This window comes from Lissotriton helveticus, chromosome 7 (assembly GCF_964261635.1).
Source record: "Lissotriton helveticus chromosome 7, aLisHel1.1, whole genome shotgun sequence".
Lineage (NCBI taxonomy): Eukaryota > Metazoa > Chordata > Amphibia > Caudata > Salamandridae > Lissotriton > Lissotriton helveticus.
In genome coordinates, this window is record NC_136068.1 from 839203730 (window position 1) to 839215735 (window position 12006).

Sequence of the window (12006 nt, forward strand, 5' to 3'; positions counted from 1 at the left end):
GTTTCGGGCCGTTGCGAAAGCTCCCATTGAAAAATGCTAATTGCGGTGTTGGAACCGCCTACCTGAGGTTGGTCGGTTCCCCATCCGCAGAGATGTCGGTTGGAGGCAACTCCGACCGACATCGTAATTAGGGCCTATGTATGTTGGTAAAAATTGTAAGTTGCACGTTAGTAACCATCCTGGCTGCTCTGTTAACTCAGCCCAGGCACCAGACCCACCATTGCGCATTCTGCTTTCTGTGAAAATCTTCACTTTTTAATAGTCTTACCTTCTTCAAATAGTCTTTCAAAATCTAAAGAGAAGTCATCTAGCCTAAAATATGACTACCTATGAACATAATGACTTAGGGATAGTAGAAGATGTAACCCTGTCCTCTTCCTTTGAATGATGTGGAAGAGAATTTTGATGGTAATAAGATGCCAAACAAATCAATCGGACATGACCTTGTGCATGAATAAATGCGCAGTCCCAGGGCAAGTAGATTGAGAATGTTGTGAAAGGAAGGAAACCAGATAGGCTTCAAATTTACCTACTCTCCTCGCAGTACTACTATTAAAAAGGATGTTTTCAATTTTAGAAATTTAAGAGAACATTAATACATAGGTTCAACAGGAAAGCCAATTAGAGAAGAAAAAACAAGATTCAAATCCATATCAGGGACTACAAAGGACCTTGGAGAAAACATATTTAACTCTTTGAAAAATCTTACTGCTTGCGCAGTGACTTCTTGTTGAGCAAAGACATGGCCAAATGACTGCCAATTAACCTTTAAATGCAACCACACAGAGGCCCTATTTATCAAGTGCAGAGACGAATCTGGGAATCTTCTACCCTCAAGGAAATAATACTGTCAGGTTTACATTTTGAAGAAAATAGAGACCATCTTCATGTTAGATGAAGGAAACTTTACATACACACACACACACCACATATAGCACCACCCGAGGAAGATCATACCTTTTTGAAGTCAGTCTTTCAGGTTCCAAGCAAGAAAACTCATCTTGGTTACCAAGGGATGTAAAAAGACCACTGTGCTGAAAGAGTAGACCTTCCAGAGAAACAAGCGAAACCGAGTGTCCAGTCTCAACAGCAGGAGATTGAGGTACTAAGACCTTCTTGCCCAATAAAGGGCCATCACCACAAATGCACCTTGTGTTCTTTGAAAGTAGAGGCAGCTGAGATAAAGCAAAATGCAGTAAACAAAAAGCATACTGCCACATTAAAATCCACACCATTAACTTTTTACCAAATGACCACTGAGAGTTGCACTCAATGAAGCAAAATCCAGGGCATTTATTTTCATTACAAACAGATCGACGTGCAGAGCTTCACATCATCGAAAAAAAGCACCAACCAATTCCATATATTTGAAGCCATTCGGGCCCCTTCATGGCAGAAATGGCAACACTTTCCACTTGGGCTCCCGACCGGACGAAAGGTATTCTACGTTAGACCAGGGACCTGACCCTATAGCAGACCTGGTGACACTGTTGAATTTTGTTCACATGTTTCATTATCGCTGTTTCCCCTGTTCAATGGCACCCAGGATCTGGAACTCACTCCCTAGTGAAACCAGGCTCATCTCCTCCAACAAACTTTTTAAGAAAGTAAAAGCGATCCTCATGGCTAAATACACATAATCTATTATTCTGTATTTCGCATGAATCCGCTCTGTACCACCTGCCTAACCCCTCGGTCTATTTGTATTACTTGTATTATCGACTTATTTGATTGTATACGTTCCCACTTTGTATATTTTATATTGTTGACGCACCGGTTTGACTTTGCACACTCTACCTACACCACCTTAACCCTACTCTCGTACTACTGATGCACCTGTGTGACTATACACCCTGCACACACCTACCTCAACTATGCCTTTATGCTATCTCCAAAAGCATTTTAAGCACGCTTAAACAAGTATATGCTCCTTATTTTTGTACTGTTATACTATTGGCGCAACTGTTTGACTATGCTCCTTGGACCGACACTACCTCACCTGTGACCTACCTCTTGTATTTTGACCTACCTATGTAACCATGCACCTTGTACCTAATTACCTCAATTACTACTCTATCACCCCCTTGTACTTGTAAAGCGCTCTGATATCTGCAAAGATCTTGTTCGCGCTATATAAAACTTTCAAAATAAATAAATAAATAAATAAATAAATAAATAAACCCCAACCACAAAGCCCCTTACCCCTCCCATGCATAAACCGCACCTCCCCATGGTGCTTTCCTTGTTTATCAGGGTGGTGAATCATATGGGATATAAATCCCCCAAGTACAGACTATCAGAGTGATATAGATTACAGCAGTGCGGTCACTGACCTATCGATCTGGCATGCTATTTAGCTCCGATTCTTTTCTATGTTGCTTGGTTACACCAAACTTTGCATACTTCTCACCATAATTGCGTCCCCTGTGTTGCAAGCCCGTGGTGGCGCTATCCGGTATCAAAGTGGCACGTTATCACTAAACCTTCAATAAATAAACATTGTTAAAAAAAAAACAAGACAAGAAAAAAAGCACCAACTTCGGGATGAAGGTGCATTCATGGCTGACTAAACGTAACCTTTTGAGGCAATATGCATCCAAGTTTAAAGTTCCAGCTAGATGAACTGCTCACAACCCAATGTGTTTGTTTATTTGTCATAATTGGAGATCTGCTGTTTCATTGCAAAGAGGGATTAAGGAGACTTATACCCATTTGTTTAGAAAAGTCACAGTTGTCATGCTGCCTGTCAATATCTATACTTGCAGACTAAGAAGTTGATGAAGGAGAGCTTGAAGCTCCAAACGTAATTCCCTCAGCTACAAGAGACTGATGTGTAATCAACACTACTACTACAAACAAAGATCACTGGTCAACATCTCTTCTAGGTGGGCCTCCCATTGGGAATTGTCATTAAACACATGAGGCTCTGGGTTTAGAAACACCTACCACTTGAAAAAGGAAATGAGAGATATTCATCAACATCATTGCGATAAAAGACGAAGGTAAGAAGTTTCTCTCTAACCACTTCCTCCAAAAACTGGTTCCATCAAGTACTAAAGATCCACTGAAACTTTCTCCCCAAGTGATAAGCATACAGATCCAGGCATATAAATGAAGGCATCACACCCTCGTCTCAACACCATCCAAGCAAAGTAGAGGGGGCACATGCTGAGCATCACCTGAGCGGCGTTTGACTGCCTGTTCTGTGTGTGACGAGGTCAGCAGGCACTCGTTAGGTCAACGGGGGTGACTGGTGGGAAGCATGGGAACTTTCAACCCGTATGCTTTCTTCTCGCCAGGAGGATATATGGCCTTCGTCATACAGGAGCCTTCCGGAGGACGAGGAAGGTCCCTTTAACTGGGAAGACAACGCCCCCTCAAGTGACGTCACTGGCTTGCGCCCAATAAGGAGTCCCAGAAAGCTGAGCGAGGTGTGCACGAACTCCAGAGCAAGACTTGAGACCACGGAAGAATCGTGGGGCAGAGACGCGGAGGAGCACGCCAAACAACCAGAGCAGTCATCGGGCCCAGAGGAAGAGGACAACCGAGGAGGAGACTGGGAGATAAAGCCAGGAGGCCACCAGGAAAAAGCATCGCCGAGCCGCGCCCCTGGAGGAGAGTGGCTGACCCAGGTACAGGCAAGATTCTCTGGCTGGGTCAGGAGGCAGTAAAGGCCGGAGGGTTAACAACGCTATCGCTCACCGCCTCCTAGTGTAAATCTTGTAAATACCCATCCCCTCACCAGGGGCGGTGGGTGACATTTGAAAGTGGTGGGGCGCAAAGTTATTTGCATACAGCACCGTAGCGAGCGAGCGCAGCGAGTGAGCCCGAACCCCAAAAGAGGGGTTGGGGGGGGGGGGGGGGGGGGTACCCCCTCCCAGAAAATTTTTTAAAAAAAGAAGAAAAATCGTGCATTTTCAAGCAAATTTGAGAAAGCAGGAAGGTTAATAAAGCAATTGTGAAAGTGCAGTTATTATATTAATAGATGTCATAACATAGGTAGCTGCTTATTCAATATAACCACAGAGCTTCATACATTCCGGTCCTATTACGCTCAGGACAGGTGCTGAATTCAGACTAAGACTTTCATGAAAATCTCAAAGAGATGAAAATTCAGCACTTCAACCAACATTATGTTGAAGTGAAGCCACCCACCCAGTGCTGGGCAACACCTGAAAAGGTCCCACTACCACCTGGGTCCATCAACCACACTAATGTTGTTCTCTAAGCCAAGACCTTGCCAGTAATCCTCTCATCAGCATCTTTCATCTTCCTTGGTAACCTCTACCCATGCTACTTCATACCTAGCCCCCAAGTCAACTCTGGCACCACCATCGAAAACACATATGCATTTGCAGTTCTCCATTGTTTTGCACCTCGCTTTCTACTATATACCACCAATAAATGCATACTACTGCTCCATTTTCCACCAACCAATGGATGTCAATCCAGAAAGCAAACTTGTTGTCCTGGTTCTTAAACCGCGGTATGAGAATTACTCCAGAAACCAGAGTGCGCAGGCATGAATTTAATGGTATAACAGCTCTAAACCAACTCCAATACCAGTCAAAGTGACACGCGAGGCTCAGATGCAGCCAAAGAGCATACTCATGGCTGATGCTTCATGGGAATTTTGGAACCACAAACCCTGTACTAGACATTATAGGCCCTTCCACGACGACCAGGGGATAGCAGGAGAAATAGCGCAGAGATGGCTAGACCCGCTCCATGTACCAGCTGTAGGTCTCAGACGAAAACATATTGAGAATGTTGCTTCCTCTGCCTCTTTTTTTGCCAGTCGGCCCAAGTGGTATCCCATTAACTGAATGACGTTTGTCTCAGAAATAGTAGCTTCATCAGCATGGCCATCTCAGAACCCACCCTCTCCACCCAATCCAGGAATGAAGCAAGAACACCCTCTGGCTGCTTCTGTGAAGACTACCTTGAGAGCAAATGTTTTAACAGTATCACAGTAGATCTCAGATGCCAGCAGGAGTGGCTTTTCCATAATTTCCAGAACCATCCCTTGGATTTCCCCCTCATTGAGGCATTAAACAGAGCCTGAAAGATGATTGGGTAGAAACTGGCAGCCAAATGCACCGTTTCAAAACAGGTTTCAACAGTTGTTCTTTGAGCACTTTAAAGTTGTCGGAGAAATCTGGCTCAAACCCATCAATGGGTTTAAAATGTCGACCAGTATCTCACAGGGGTGGGGGAATCCTATCGCCCGACGCCCGAACCATGTTGTTTTTGTTGATGGGCAAGAAGATTTATTGTCTATTACGTCCGACGGACAAGTAGACAACAGGCTGTGGGCACTCTGGGGCTCACAGCCAATCAGAAGCTTGCAGAGAGCCTTTGGCTGCATCTGATTGGCTAGCAGCCCATGACTGGAGTCTAGCCAGTGATTGGCTGTGGGGCTGAAACGTCACTCAGCCTCTGCAAGCAGTAGTCTGTGTCGGCGCGAGCCTCACATTCAGGTAAAATAAGCAGGTTTGCGTATTGTTAGTATCGTGAAGTGTGAGGTTGGATGCTCGCATAAAACTATACTTTACTTGATTGTATGATAATGTGACAGAGGTGTGATTTTTTTTTTTTAGCAACCATGGGCAAAAAGATGAATTAGTGCAAAAACATAGCCCTGGCACGCCGTGGCGCCTGAGAAGAGGAGGTCAAAAAAGCAACATATCGCAAGCAGGCGCGCTGCGCTACCACCCTGACAAAAACAAGGAGCCAGGCTGCTTCAGACGTTGTTAGTGACCCCAAAAAACGAGAGTTCTTCGACAAGTACGGTGCAGATAATTATGAAGGGCATGGGTGGCGGGCTCGGTGGACCTTAATGACCCGTCATTCAGTTACACTTCACTGCGATCCTCATGCTATGTTTTCACAGTTCTTCAGAGAACGCAATCCTTTTGATACGTTCTTCAGTGCACAGAACGAAACGAGGCCATGCAAGTTAATGACACATTTGCCAGCTTTGGGATGGGGGCCGGTGGATTAGGTAACGGGGTTTCCGCGGGCTCGGCGAGGACATGATCACATCAGCAAAAAGCAAGACCCTCCAGTAGTGCGTGAGCTTAAAAGGCATCTTGATGAAATCTACACTGGCCGCAGCAGTAAATGAAGATTTCTGAAAGCGCTTAAATACAGACGGCAGAAATGCACACTCCGAAGGACGAGATCATATTAACATAGAAATCAAGAAAGGGTACGAAGATTACCTTCCCTAATGAAGGAGATGAAGCACCCACAAACATCCACTCTGATCTAGTGTTTGTTCTGAAAGATAAACCCCATCTAGTCTTTAGTGGGAAGGCTCAGACATTATCCACCGAGCAAATATCACCCCGAGAGAGGCATTTCTGTGAATGTACCAGTAATGCTCCGACCCTGGACCACAGGACCATCCCACCGGCTTCAAGGATGACGTTATTGAAACTGAGAATCCCAGGCGAATGCCTCCTGCCACCCAAAGCCCCAGAGCAGCAGGGCGACCTCATCCTCGAATCTGAAGCGAAGTTCCCAGACTAAATTCCTCCTTCCTCAAAAGAAATACTGGAGCGGATACTGCCCGCATAGCCACAACGCCGACAAGACAATCGAACCGGAAAGTTGGTGTTTGTTTACAGCTGATATAATTTGTCAGGAGAGGGCGCTGTATGGCCTGATGAAAATATTTTAAAAGCAAGAGTTACACAGAAATATTTAATAGTAACATGCTTATACACTCTTGTATTAAAACTCGTTTCATGTTAAGTTTTTATCTACTGGGCCTGACCAAAGTTAGTCTCAGTGTGTGAAACTTGGGGTTGCACTTTGGCAAGCTGTTGATTTTCACCGATATACAGCCGGGTATCATGACTTCACTGTGCACCGAGGGTTAGATTCTTGTAAAATATAAAAAATGTAAATTCGAATTTGTATAGCGCAGAGTTGAACATCTGCATATGAAATTAAAATAAGCCAGACAGCAGAGGCGCAACTAGAGCCACATTTCGGGGGTGGGGGGGGGGGGTAATCTTTCAACCATAGGCAGATAGTGGTGATGCAGGAACTCGGAGAAGGGGTGAAAGCACAATAAAAGCCTCGTTAACAAGTGAATGGTCTTTGAAAGACCTGTGAAGTACTCGGGTGTAGCTGTGTGTGTGCCTGCGAAGCTGTCTCAGCCCGGACTGACACACACGACAGGGGTTGGGGGAAGAGAATGGGGGCTGAATCCCTTTGACCCCAATGAGCGTTGCATGCCTGCCATACAGGGATACCATTTCTCCTGACTGGATGCAGCTGAGTGAGGGGAGTTCTCAATGAGGTGGGAAAGCACTTATTTGTGAAGTGTCAAAGTCGCTATCAGATGTTACTGGAAGGGGAGAGGTTTTAACTTTCCCATCCTTTGCATGGACATTTTAGGGGGTTGGAATGCTTTCATTTTTTAAAAAAAATCCTTTCATCTCTGGTAATGTCCATTTTCAGGCGTAAGGGCCTTTGCTTCTGTGGAGCTTCTGAGAATCGTGGACAGTGTTTCTGTAAATCTCGCCTCTTGTAAGTAATCTACTTAAGACAGTGATTAAAATATCTTTTTTTGTTAAAGCACTGCTAGAGTGTTCACAAACGTTATTTTTTCGAGCAGATCGCTCTGAATAGAATAGAACTGCTGCGCCTGCTGTGACGGACCTTGTGTACTGAGATACTTTTGTGGTTGCAGGAGGCGCGGGCTCCCATCGACCTCATCGCTGCTGTTGGAGCAGTGCAGACTGTGCACCTTTCCATTGGTGGGCAGAGCAGATTCAAACTCCCTTTCACACCAGACTTGTGAAAGAGGTGCCAGATTGGGCAATTTTCCTCACAAATCGGTAATATTTTTCCCATTTGTGTGAGAAAATACTCAATTGACCAGTGCCTTCTATTTTTTAAGCTTCATTTGGCCCATTGTGCGCATTTTTATAAGCTGCGGCGGCGCATCAGCGTCAGCACTGTCATTTATCATTCTTGAGCTGCAAGCTTGCTAAAAATTGTTAAAGGATACTGGCAATACTGGATAATGGGTATGGAGGTACCCTCCAGAGTATCACATCATTAGAGGGAGGCGCAAAGGTGGCATTGCATTTGCAGGACTCACTATGATGATTATGTCTACTCTTGAGGAGGGTCCTGTCAGTCTGGAACAGAGGCACGACGCGTAAATTGCACCATTCTCATAATTGTTTGTTAAGACCTAAAACGCCATGGCAGGGCTTCAGAATGTGGGTGAAAAATAAATTTATTTTGAAAAGTGAACGTTGTTTTCCATAGAACATAGTAGCCGCCTCAATGTACTAATAATATCAAACTCTGCTATTTGTGATGTTGCAGAATGCTTCATGACGGTCTGGAACTATTTAGGTTCTCTTTTGTGAAAGAGAACCTGGCTGAATAAAAAATGGATTCCATGCTTAATTTGTGTGATCTTAGGCAAATATTTATTTCATCAAAACATTATCTTCATAATGAAGAATGGAAGCACTTTCAAATGGATGCGTTCAGAATACCAGCCATACAAAAACCTGTTGTTTTTTACTTAATAGACGACAATGTTCTATAATATTCTGTCCAAAGTACAGTGTTCACATGACAACTGCCTTGCCTCTTGGTTCAATGGTATGCACGCAGTGTGGTACATCATAGAATGTTAAGACTGATGGCGCGGGCAAATCGAGCATGAGGGTTCCATTTTCTACTTATACATTTCAGATAAGACACAATCAGTGAGATTCTAGCTCCGTGGTGGGGCATGAAATAGGCTTCTGTGTCTGTAGGCAAGCCAAAGGGGGTCCATTTTTGATCAGTAAATACATATTTCCCAAACATGTACCCCTTTATTTCGTAGGTGCATGCATTTATGATGATGCCCGCATTTGCACACATCCTCATAAATCTGTGAGCCTAGGAAATTGTCCAGTAATCATCATGGCTGTTTGTTTTTCCTCTTATATTCACAATGCTACACAGCATCAGCCAAAAGCTTTTTGCTAATGATGCACAGCATGGCCAAAAAGCACTGGCAAAACCAATAGGTCAGAAAAGCAAGATCCTTCTCTGATCAGGCAGTAAATAAAAAGTCATTCTGCTCGTGCAGCTTTCTGATAAATGTACATGATCATCAAGCATGCATGTGTAAGTGGTGCGACGTGATTGCGTCATCACTTTTAGGTCTGGCTTTAGCCAAGACCTTTTGATTTTACTAAAATAATATGTATAATATTACTTAATGGGGCATTCCGCCACCTCTATTCACCTATTGGTCTGTTGTTGTCATTTCCATGTGCTTCCTCCCACTACAGCATGGGGATGTGGGTTAGCATCATCACTTAATCCTCCGGTTAAAGTCACTTTGAGTAGCTGCAGTGCATTATTCTCTTTTACAAGATGCACATGCACACTCAAGGAGGTTCCTTTAGTACCAGTGTTGCCAGATGTGATAGTAGGACACATTTGAAGTGAGCCCATGGCATATTTCAGCTTTATCAGTTCCTATGTGCTTCCAGCGCTGTTGTAAATTCTGTTTGAAGTTGACTGCTGCTATTTCATGGCATTCCTGGACTCTCTTTCACCAGTGGTTGTTTGATCAACTTTGTCCAGGGAAAAAACACATTTTATGGTGTTTAATTTGCTGCAGTTATATTGAAATATAGGTGGGGTGTGTAACTTGGTTTTTAGTATCCAATATTTCTTTATACTTGGTACCCTCTTTCCTTCCAATTTATTTCTTTCCTTTTTGTCTTCCTTTTTTCCTTCTTTATTTTCTGCCTTTCCTGTTTATCTTCACTTTTTCCATTCCTTTCTATATTACCTACCTTCATTCTTTATTTTTCTTTCCTTTCTTTTTGCCTTATTTTCTTTTACCTTTAATTTTTTTCTTTCTGTTCATTCTTTCCTTTATTTTATCCATCAATCATCTTTCTCGAGCAGTCAGTTACACATAATTTCTAATGTTTTTCATTTATTTTATTTATTGGTAACATGGATGGTAGATTTGCATTATTATAAAGCATTTAATTGTTTGCTGATTTTAATAAAACAAAAATATATTGAATGTTTCTCTGTCAGCCCTTCTAATTGTTGTAGGGACGGGAGTAGGTGGGACAAGTGGATTTTACAGGACATGTAGATCTCAGTGGCATTTTGTCCCTTGGCCAAGTAGATTATTTTAAAAATTCCACACCCCTGATCTCAGAATGGAACAAGTTTCTGTTTCTGTACGGTCTTCAGCATCAATAAACAGATGAGATGCAGAAGGTAAAGCACCAGCCGGTTGTTACTGGCTGAATACATTGTCTACACAATACTAACCCTAAGTTGAGATGTATGGATGCAGCAAGCCATGACCCAAACTACTCCTGAGATGGCACCACCTCCTCTCATCCGAGCAGACAAGCGCCATCTTGACTGCCCACCTCTGGAAACAGGAAGCCCAGAAGGAACTTGGGCGGGTCACCTCTGTTGTGATTCCTCCTGGTAGGGTTTGGGGTGGGGAGTGATACATTTTTTTTTAAATGGGGGTATTAATTGCCTATTTTTTCTAAGCAAGCTGCCTGTCATCGGAGAAGGGCCAACCTCACTATTTAACAACTCGAGCTTCCCACATCCATGTGTGAGCAGCTTGTCCATGCCAGCTTTTTCGCTTTGCATCTTGGGGCTTGTAGTCAGGATATTACCATTGGGTAATCAGGACTACATGGGACAGAATGCACCACAGAAGTCTTGGACAGGATGAACTACTCACGGATAGACCTGCGAAACGTCAGAACTCTTTGGACTCTGACAAGGTAGAGGGCTTTGTTTTGGGGGAGGGGAGGGGGGGTCAGGGGCGAATCAAACGGGTACTTCTTAGAATTTCGTCTCCGACAGTGCAAACGAAGTCTGGCACATGGGCTGTTGAACCCGTGCTATCTGGACTAACCAAGATTTTAAGGAGACGAAATGATTTAGAAGAAGAATTATTATTCACTTCTCAACAAAACAGGTTTAAACCTACGGTTTTCATAAGGTAAACGGCAGCCTACATTCCCAACTTTGATGGCTCCGCTAGGCTGTGAGCTTGTACCACGGCTGTGTGCGAGATGAGCGGGAAGTGCCAGTGGTGGGCAGCCCAGTAGCGGCTGCTGCGCCCACGGTGGGAGAGAAACGCGCGGCGTGGGTGTTTTCATCTCCCTGCCAAAGAACGCCAAGTCAATTCTAAAGGCCTGGGGCTAAATTACATACCGTGCCAATCGAAACGGAATCTTAAAAAATCTCAAATGTTCCAAAGTGTCTGTTATCCTTTACTTCGCAATAAATCATGGGGCAAGTGTGACCATAAATTATTACTCATCTGCTCCCTGTTCTTGAAGGTAAACACACTGCGTCTCTCTCTCTCTTTCTCTCTTTCTCAAACCTCTCCCTCTTTCTCTAATCCTCTCTTTCGCTCTCTGTGGTTCTGTTTCTCACCCTTTCTTGCTCTCGGTCACTTTCTCTCGGCCTCTATGCTCTACCCTCCCTTCTCTCTCGCTCTCTTCCTATCACCGACTTCCTCGGTCAATTTTCACCTCCTAGCTCACATTCACCCCCCCTCACCCTTGCTCTCCCTCTCGTTCAGCCGAATCCCAAAACTCTCCCTTCAAGCCCATTGCTTCCACCTTAACTTTCTTCATCTTTCCTTTGTGTCCATCTTGAACTTGTCCTGCGCTTTGCTATCTTGTGATAACCCGGCAGAGTTTTACCCCAGTACGGTGTCAGAGTGCCCATAGGTAAATCTTCTACCAAGTGAGGAGTAAACATTCCAGCCTGGAATGCCGTGGAATTCATTGAGAACATCCACAGGCTTGAGATTGTGCACTACAGGAGTGTGCAAGAGAGGATGTGACGAAGACGTTAAGATTGTGAGAGGGGACAGAAGGGAGTTGGGATGGACAGGGTCTGAGAGTCTGAAAATGGACAAGGTGTGTGAGAAACGAGACAGAAGAGGTGGGCAGAAATGTGGGAGAAGTC

General features: G+C 44.2%; 1 protein-coding gene and 1 pseudogene across 1 annotated transcript in view; one reads left to right on the forward strand and one right to left on the reverse strand.

The window, feature by feature from the left end:
• PFDN1 (prefoldin subunit 1) overlaps positions 1-12006 on the reverse strand; it is a 96172-nt gene that overhangs the window by 55895 nt on the left and 28271 nt on the right. The gene's annotated exons all lie outside the window — the stretch shown is intronic.
• LOC144767117 (dnaJ homolog subfamily B member 1 pseudogene) lies at positions 3282-6582 on the forward strand (annotated as a pseudogene).